General features: G+C 42.0%; 1 protein-coding gene across 12 annotated transcripts in view; it reads left to right on the plus strand.

The window, feature by feature from the left end:
• Positions 1 to 7789, plus strand: part of R3hdm2 (R3H domain containing 2) — a 124772-nt gene that overhangs the window by 2853 nt on the left and 114130 nt on the right. For all 12 annotated transcript variants that reach the window (XM_029482203.1, XM_029482209.1, XM_029482202.1 and 9 more), the window contains exon 2: positions 7216 to 7332. The gene's annotated coding sequence lies outside the window, so the exon portion shown is untranslated. The remainder of the gene's footprint in view (positions 1 to 7215; positions 7333 to 7789) is intronic.

Consider the following 7789-nt stretch of genomic DNA (forward strand, 5'->3'; position numbering starts at 1 on the left):
AGGACAGGTTTGTTTTTTTGTTTTGCTAATTGCCGTGTCCTTATCATGTTGGTGCTTGTATTGTGCATCACTGCTCAACAGATTCAGTGTTTACCACCTGACTTGGTAAGAGGGCCTTTCGGTGCCCAGTCTGCCCAGGAACTCTTAGACTCCTTTGAAGCTCGGGTGCTGGCAAGGACTACTCAGCCCGGCTGTGTTCTTGAGTTCTTTCCTTGTAGTGAACTTCTGGCAGGGTTTTGTAAGGTACGCATTGGAAGATAATATTTTCCCACTTCTTGGGATATTTTCTGAGGAAAAGGAGAAGGGAAAGCAAGATCTTTCGTGTGGTTAGCCTCTCTCTCTTTTGACAGATTTATTTTATTTTATATGCATGTATTTGTGCCATTACATTCCTGGTGCCTGCAGAGGCCACAAGGGCATAGGATCACCTGGACCTGAAGTTGAGGAAGTTACGAATTGTCATGTGGGTGCTAAGAACCAAACCCAGTGCTCTTCAAGAGCAACAAGTGCTCTTACTGTCTTGAGGCTGCATGCATGGTCTTTATCTCCCGTGAGACTCATTCATAGCATGCTTTGATGTCAGTGAGCAGGCTGGTCTCAGTGTGAATATTCAGTTGACGGAAGGTAATGGTCCTGTTTGTGTAGATAACAGTTGAGCTTAAAACTGTAAAAGTAGCTTCCTTTAACAGTGGAGGATTTGGTCTTAGAGAGCATTTGGTACCCCCCCCCCGCCCCCCACCCCCACCCGCCCCATTCCCCTTCATTGAGTTTGAGAATAAAAGAAGCAGGCTCTCTAAGTGCTTTGGGATATGCAGAGCACTTGCCCTGTCTCTCTGTTGAAGGTACTCTGTCCATTCCTTCTATTATCTGTGACTTTATTTTTACAAGCAGATAGGAAATTTTCTTAATTTGGTCTTTCTTTTGAGATTTTTTGACATTTTTCTCTTAGGCTTAAAGAAAATCAGGCAATGTTGAAATTTGTTAATTATGGAAATAGTAATGTAACTCAGATTTATGTATTCTCTATATAGCCCTGACCAGCCTTGGTCCCTTTTCCTCAGCCTCCTGGGTTCTGGGATTAGGCCTGTATGTATGCCACCATATCTGGCTAGTTTTAATATAATGCAATAAGCTGTTTTATCTTTACTATCTGGTTTGGATGTGCCACTTTGGGTATATTGGTATATTTCATGTCATACATCATTTTGCTGCAGTTTGTGATTACTTATTGTATGTTTATATTATTTTCCTGTATGTATAGGGTGTGTGTGGTTGTGGAATGTGGAGGTTAGAGAACAGCTGGAGGAGTTGGTTAGTGGGCTCCAACTAAGACTGTCAGATGCATTTACTGCTAAGTCATCTTGCTGGTCTCCTTTATTATATTTTGGACAGTATATCCTGTAGCCCAGACAAACCTCAAATTTGCTATGTAGCCAGGGATAATCCTTCAACCTGCATTTCCCTCTCAAGTACTGATGGTATAGCCATGTGCTACTATTACTATGCCCATTCCCTCCCTCCCTCCCTCCCTCCCTCCCTCCTTCCCTCCATCCCTCCCTCTCTTTTGGGCCTTGAACCCAGGGCTTCAAGCTAGGCAAGGACTCTGCCAACTGACCTGAGATTTATTGTTAGTAACGATCAAAACCTGCCTTTCATAATCTTCAAAGCACCTTTGTCTTTTCTAAAAGTTTGGTTAGGGCAAGCAAGCTGGATCATTAGGTAAAGGCACCGGCTACGGTTACTCAGGCCTGGGAACCTGAGTGTGATTCCTGGAGTCCACCTAATGGTAGAGAAAGATGACTCTAAGGTGTTGTGTGTCCATCCTCCTTCCACAAGCTGTTAAAAAAACAAAACAAAACAAAACAAAACAAAACCAGAAACCAAAAACATTAATGTCATATCACTGTTTATATTAGAAAGAGTAAGTTTGAGGCAGCCATGACAGGACTTTAATATCAGCAGTCCGGAGACAGAGGCAGTGAGACATCTGTGAATTCAAGGCCACCAGGGCTACACAATGAGACCCAGTTTAAAAACAAAACAAGAAGGACTAAGCTTTTCAAGCGTACAGTTGGTGTTTTTGTTGGGACTGCCTCCTATGGTGCTTGTAATGATTTGTGCAGCGGTGTTGAGTACGGGCGTTAGTATTGCCTCAGGTATCCTTGGTGCCTGGAAGGGTGGTTCAGACTCAGGGAAGCTTGAGGAAAAAGGCTTAATAACTAGGGGGGAAAGCAATTGAGAGGGAGTTTGAATACGAATTTAGTGTTGGTACAATCCCAGGGTGGCTTGTAGCTCACTGTGCAGCCCAGGCTGGCCTCGTACTTAATATACCTGCTGCAGTTCCCCAACACCAGCTTTTCAAATGACCTTGTTTGCTTTCTTGTCTGGAATCTTGCTTATGCCCGCACTCTAATACCTACGAGAACTGGTATCTTCCGTATTTTATGGACTGCTGCGTCCCTCATGTCCAAGATTGTTCCTCATACACACTGACTAGATTCACATGGGCATGAGTGAATGAAGGGATGCACACATGCTTGCAATTTGACCTTTTTTTTTTTTTTTTTTTTTTAAAGATTTATGTATATGGATGGGTCTTGTCTGCATGTACATCTGTGTACTAGAAGAGGTCTTCAGCTCCCATTACAGATGGTTGTGAGCCGCCATGTGGTTGCTGGGACCTCTGGAAGAGCAGCCAGTGCTTTTTCCAGCCCTGCAGTTTGGGTCTTACTGAATCGATTCCGTATACAGCCAGTGATTTGTATTTTAGCAGAGGTCCACATGTTTCTGGTGTCTCTGGTTAGTTGTCTTGGATGACATTTCAGAAACAGCACATGCAGTGGGTCAGTCCCACTGCCCTGATGACCTGACTTAGCAGCTGGATGATACGCTGATATTTGTGTTTTTGTCTTCAGTTCCGACCATGCAGTCTGAGCTCTAGGCTCATTTAGTCCTTGGTATTTTAAACATCTCCATTTGACCCTCACATAGTACCTCAGAGTGCACCATGACCAAAGCAAAAATACTTTGAAGAAACTAGGGGTGTAGCTCACTTGGGTAGAGCCCTGAGGAAGCTTTGGGTTTGACTTCCGATTCATGCAAACAAAACAAATATTAAAAATAGAGTAATAATTTTTGCTGGATGGTGGTGGTGTGGCACATGCTTTTAATCCCAGCTCTTGGGAGGCAGATGTAAAAATATAAAAACGTTTTTTGAAAAAAATCACTGAGTTTTGTGATTTTTGGGTATGTTGTTTATCTGAGAGAGCTTGGCATGCATGAGGCCCGGCATTCCATCCTAGGCACCATTGGCAGGAAATGTCAAGATTCTGCTCCCAAGGCAGGGTAGGTGTGTTTCTGGTGGTAGCTGGTAGCGTGCTGGGAGCTTTTCAGGAAGGAGCAAAGGTAAGCCGGGAAGCTTTCCCCATCCTTTCTCTCATTCTTCCAATGCGTTAGCTCTCGGTTATCTGCGACAGTGGAGGCTTTATTGGTACAGGCCTTGTATAAAACAATTTAAATGTTTTGCTTACTTAAGACTGGTTCTTGGTGTATAGGCATGGGTGACCTGGATGGAGCCCTCTGTATAGACCAGGGTGGTCTGTACCTCCTGAATGCTGGGATTAAAGGCATGTGCCCCCTTCCTGGTCCTCTGCTAGATTTTTGTTATTGTTTAAAGGTACATCCTTTTTCTTCATAAGCTGGGTACCGTGGCACTCACCTATAGCTCCCACTACTTAGGATTTAAGACCAGTTTGGGCAACAGATTGAGGCTCTGGTCTTGGAATGAAGGGGGGGAGGATGGAGAGGTGGGGGTCATTTTATTTTTATTTAAAAATTTTTCTTCTTCCCTCTCTTCCTTCCATCCTTCCTTCCTTCTTTCCTTCTTTTTACAAGAGGTTGGGGCCAGCGGAGGGGGGAAGAGGGGAGTCAGGATCTCAAAAAGTAAAAAATGTAGCCCTGGCTGTTCTGGAACTCTCAATTTAGACCAGACTGGCCTTGAACTAACAGAAGTTTTCTGCCTCTGCCTTTCATGTGCTAGGATTAAAGGTGTACAACACACCACCTGACCTACTTGGTTTTGTTTGTTTGCTTTTTTGTTCTTTTTTTCTGACAGTTTCATGTAGCCCAGGTTGGCTTGGAACTTGATACATGGCTGAGGATCACCTTAAATTATAGATCCTCCTGCCTTTTTGCCATTGGAGTTGTGGGATTATAGGTATGTGCTATCACCATTGCTTTTCTTTAGTGCAAAGGAGAAACCTGGCTACTAACTGACATAACCAGATATGGTGGCTTACATAGTGAAATTCTGTTAGGGAGGAAGATAAATGTGAATAAATACATAGGAGCTAGCAATATAGCTCAGTCAGTACAGAGTTTACCTAAAACACTATGATCCTAGCTCTTACAATCTAGAATAAAGTCATATTCTTTCTCAATAGGATTTCACTGTATAAAGCCACCCTGTTAGCTATTTTAAGGTTTATGATTCTTTTTTTTTTTTTTTTTTTAGACAGGGTTTCTCTGTGTAGCCCTGGCTGTCCTGGAACTCACTCTGTAGACCAGGCTGGCCTTGAACTCAGAAATCCGCCTGCCTCTGCTTCAGGGTTTATGATTCTTGTTTCCTCAATAACTTTTTGTTGTTTTGAGACAGGGTTTCATATAGCAGCCCGGATTGCCCTCAGTCTTACTGTGTAATAGAGGATGACTGAACTCATAATTCTCCTGTCTCTGCCTCCAAGTACAGGAAGAACCAGTCCCTTTATCCAGTGTCCTCAGCATCCATTGATAAGTCTTATTTGAATCTTTTATTAAATTGGTGATTTCAGAAAGTTGATTTTCAGATTGTCTCATTCCCTTTACATTTACTAGCTAGAATTGTTTTGTAGAATACCCCTTCTCTGTTTGTTTTGGTGAGTACTCTAGAGTTGATATTTTACTATTATTTTTCTTACTCCATGTGTGTAGTATATGTATGTGTATGCAAATGTATATAGGAGAGACGTTGCCTGGAAAAGATATTCTGTAGGCCTCTGTTCACATGCATACATGTGTCTAATTCCACCAACTGCACACACATTTTAGTGTATGCAGACACCTTATTCCCTTCCCAAATTCAATATTTTATAGTCACTAGTGTCAGCATTAAAAGTACTAACAGTATTGACATTTAGAGCTGAAGAGATGGCTTATCAGTTAAGAACGAATATTGCGGGGCTGTTGAGATGGCTTAATGGCTGAGAGCGCTGATTGCTCTTGCAGTGGACCCCAAGTTCAATCCCTAGCACCCACATAGCATCTCACAAATGTCTGTAACTTCAGATCCAGAGGATCTGGTACCTTTACATAACATGCAGGCAGAACACCAGTACACATAAGAATAAATCTTTTTTTAAAAAGGATGAGAATGTTAAATTCTTCTCAGTTTAGTTAATGGGAGCCTCCTTGGCTTCTTTGTCCTCTTTTTTTTTTTTTTAAAGATTTATTTATTTATTATATGTAAGTACACTGTAGCTGTCTTCAGACACTCCAGAAGAGGGCGCCAGATCTCATTACGGATGGTTGTGAGCCACCATGTGGTTGCTGGGATTTGAACTCTGGACCTTTGGAAGAGCAGTCGGGTGCTCTTACCCACTGAGCCATCTCACCAGCCCTTCTTTGTCCTCTTTAGCAGCATCAGCAGCACCTCCACAGGCATAGACAGCGTGTTTGCCCATTGTAACCTCTGTACTTCACCTGCCCTGGGCCTGCAGTTAATCACTTCTGAAAGAGTCCTGATCTTTTAGTGGGGAGTAGTTCCTTCACAGGGAGATTACTTCCTTTTCTTTTTAACTATAGATGCTGTAGCTCTATAGCATTGGTTATTTATTTATTTCATGTACATTGGTGTTTTGTCTGCATGTATTTCTGTGCAAGGGTGTCAGGTTCCTTGGAACTGGAGTTAGAGTCGTGACCCACCATGTGGGAATTGAACCTGGGTTCTCTGGAAGAGTAGTTAGTCAGTGCTTTTAACCAGGAAGCCATCTCTCCACCCCCTACTTCTTATTCTTAACTGCCTATCTATTCTTACTGTTTTCATTTGATAAGCTTGTGTGTGTGTATATCTCAAAACTAGATGTACTCAGGCAGTATAGTATCTCAACTAAATCCCTTCATCAGAGGAAGTGAGTTCTAGGCAGTGCTGATGACTTCTTGGGGATGAGCTGTGTAGGGAAGAGGCCTTGTAGTGTTTTCCCGTAAGTGGCTTTTGTTGATGGTGTTTTGTCACAGCAACAGAAAATAACCAGTACTTATTTATATGGTGACATATAAGGTAGGCATAAAGTACTGTGTTCCTACTCTTGTTTTTTTGAGACTGTCCTGAAACTCCGTATAGACCAGGCTGGCCTCAAACTCTGAGATCTGCCTGTCTCTGCCTCCTAAATGTTGGGATTAAAGGCGTGCACCATCACCACCACCATCTGACTGTAGATAGCATTTTCTTTTAGGTTTTATTTTAATTTTATGTGTCTAAGTATTTCACCTACTTGTGTGTCTGTGCACCACTTGTGTGCCTGGTCCCTATGGAGACTAGAGAGCATCAGATGCCCTGAAACTAGAACTAGAGATGGTTGTAAGCTGCCATGTGAGGGCTAGGAATCAAATCTGGATCCTCTGGATGAGTAGTGGGTGCTCTTAGCACCTGAGCCATCTTTCCAGCATCCCATCTAGACAGTGCTGGTCTTGAACTCCTGATGTTCCTGCCTCAGCTACCCAAGTACTGGGATTTTGGTTCCACACCTGGCTCAGAAAATATTTCAGTTACCACAGTTACTAACCTGTCAGTTGTATGTATTTCTTCCTTTTATATGGTTGGGTGCACTAAGATTACTGAAGAAATAGCTGCCTGGCAACATAAAAGCACAGATATTAAAAGGAATTACATATCTTCCAACTGTTTCTATTGCTTGGCTAAATTTAGAACCATACAGAGCTTTTGTTGAATTAAAATCCCTGGGGATTTTATAGCTAATAGACAGTATTCAGCTTTTCAGAGTGAGGAATAATATATGTAGCTTCAAAATGATTTTTGTACCATCACTCACACCATTTAATTAAAACACAGAGACCAGTAAAAAGTCAGAACTGTTCTGAAAATTTTATTTCACTGCCATGTTGCTGAAAGCTGATTCGAGCCTGGGTTTGATGTAGTGAAGGACTCTTTTCCTTTCTCAGGTGCATTGCCAGAGGCGACTCTGTCCTTCCTCAGTGTTTCTCAGCAGTAAACCTGATACAGTTCCTAAGATCCCGCCTGGATGGAGGAGCCAGCACCATATCTGTGCTAGAAATCAGGTAAGCACCACACTGGGGCTTACGGGTAATGCTTGTGATGCTTGGATTGTTTTTGGAGTTCAGACTAGAGTTCATACATTTTGAGCAGCAAATAATCTGTGTACCTGTATGGACCATCAACATAAGGAAAGGCAGACTTAAGGAGGGGGTACTTTGAGTACATAATTTAGGTTAAGTAGAATTTAAAATAGAAAACTATTCTATAGTAAATATCTTTAGTGCATCATTTGGTAGCAGGGAAAGTAATGCTATTATTGCATAGTAAGACATTCTGGGGATGTTTGAAAGTGTAAAACTGCATCATAGATTGAGGAGAAAAATAAATGTAAATAGGAGAAAATTAATGTAAATAGAATGTTCAATCACATGGTAAAAGTAAAAAAAAATTAAATAAGGCTACTTTTTGCTCTTTTAAAAGTTGTTATGGGGGGCTGGTGAGATGGCTCAGTGGGTAAGA

The sequence above is a fragment of the Mus caroli genome, chromosome 10 (genome assembly GCF_900094665.2).
Source record: "Mus caroli chromosome 10, CAROLI_EIJ_v1.1, whole genome shotgun sequence".
In the NCBI taxonomy this organism is placed as follows: domain Eukaryota; kingdom Metazoa; phylum Chordata; class Mammalia; order Rodentia; family Muridae; genus Mus; species Mus caroli.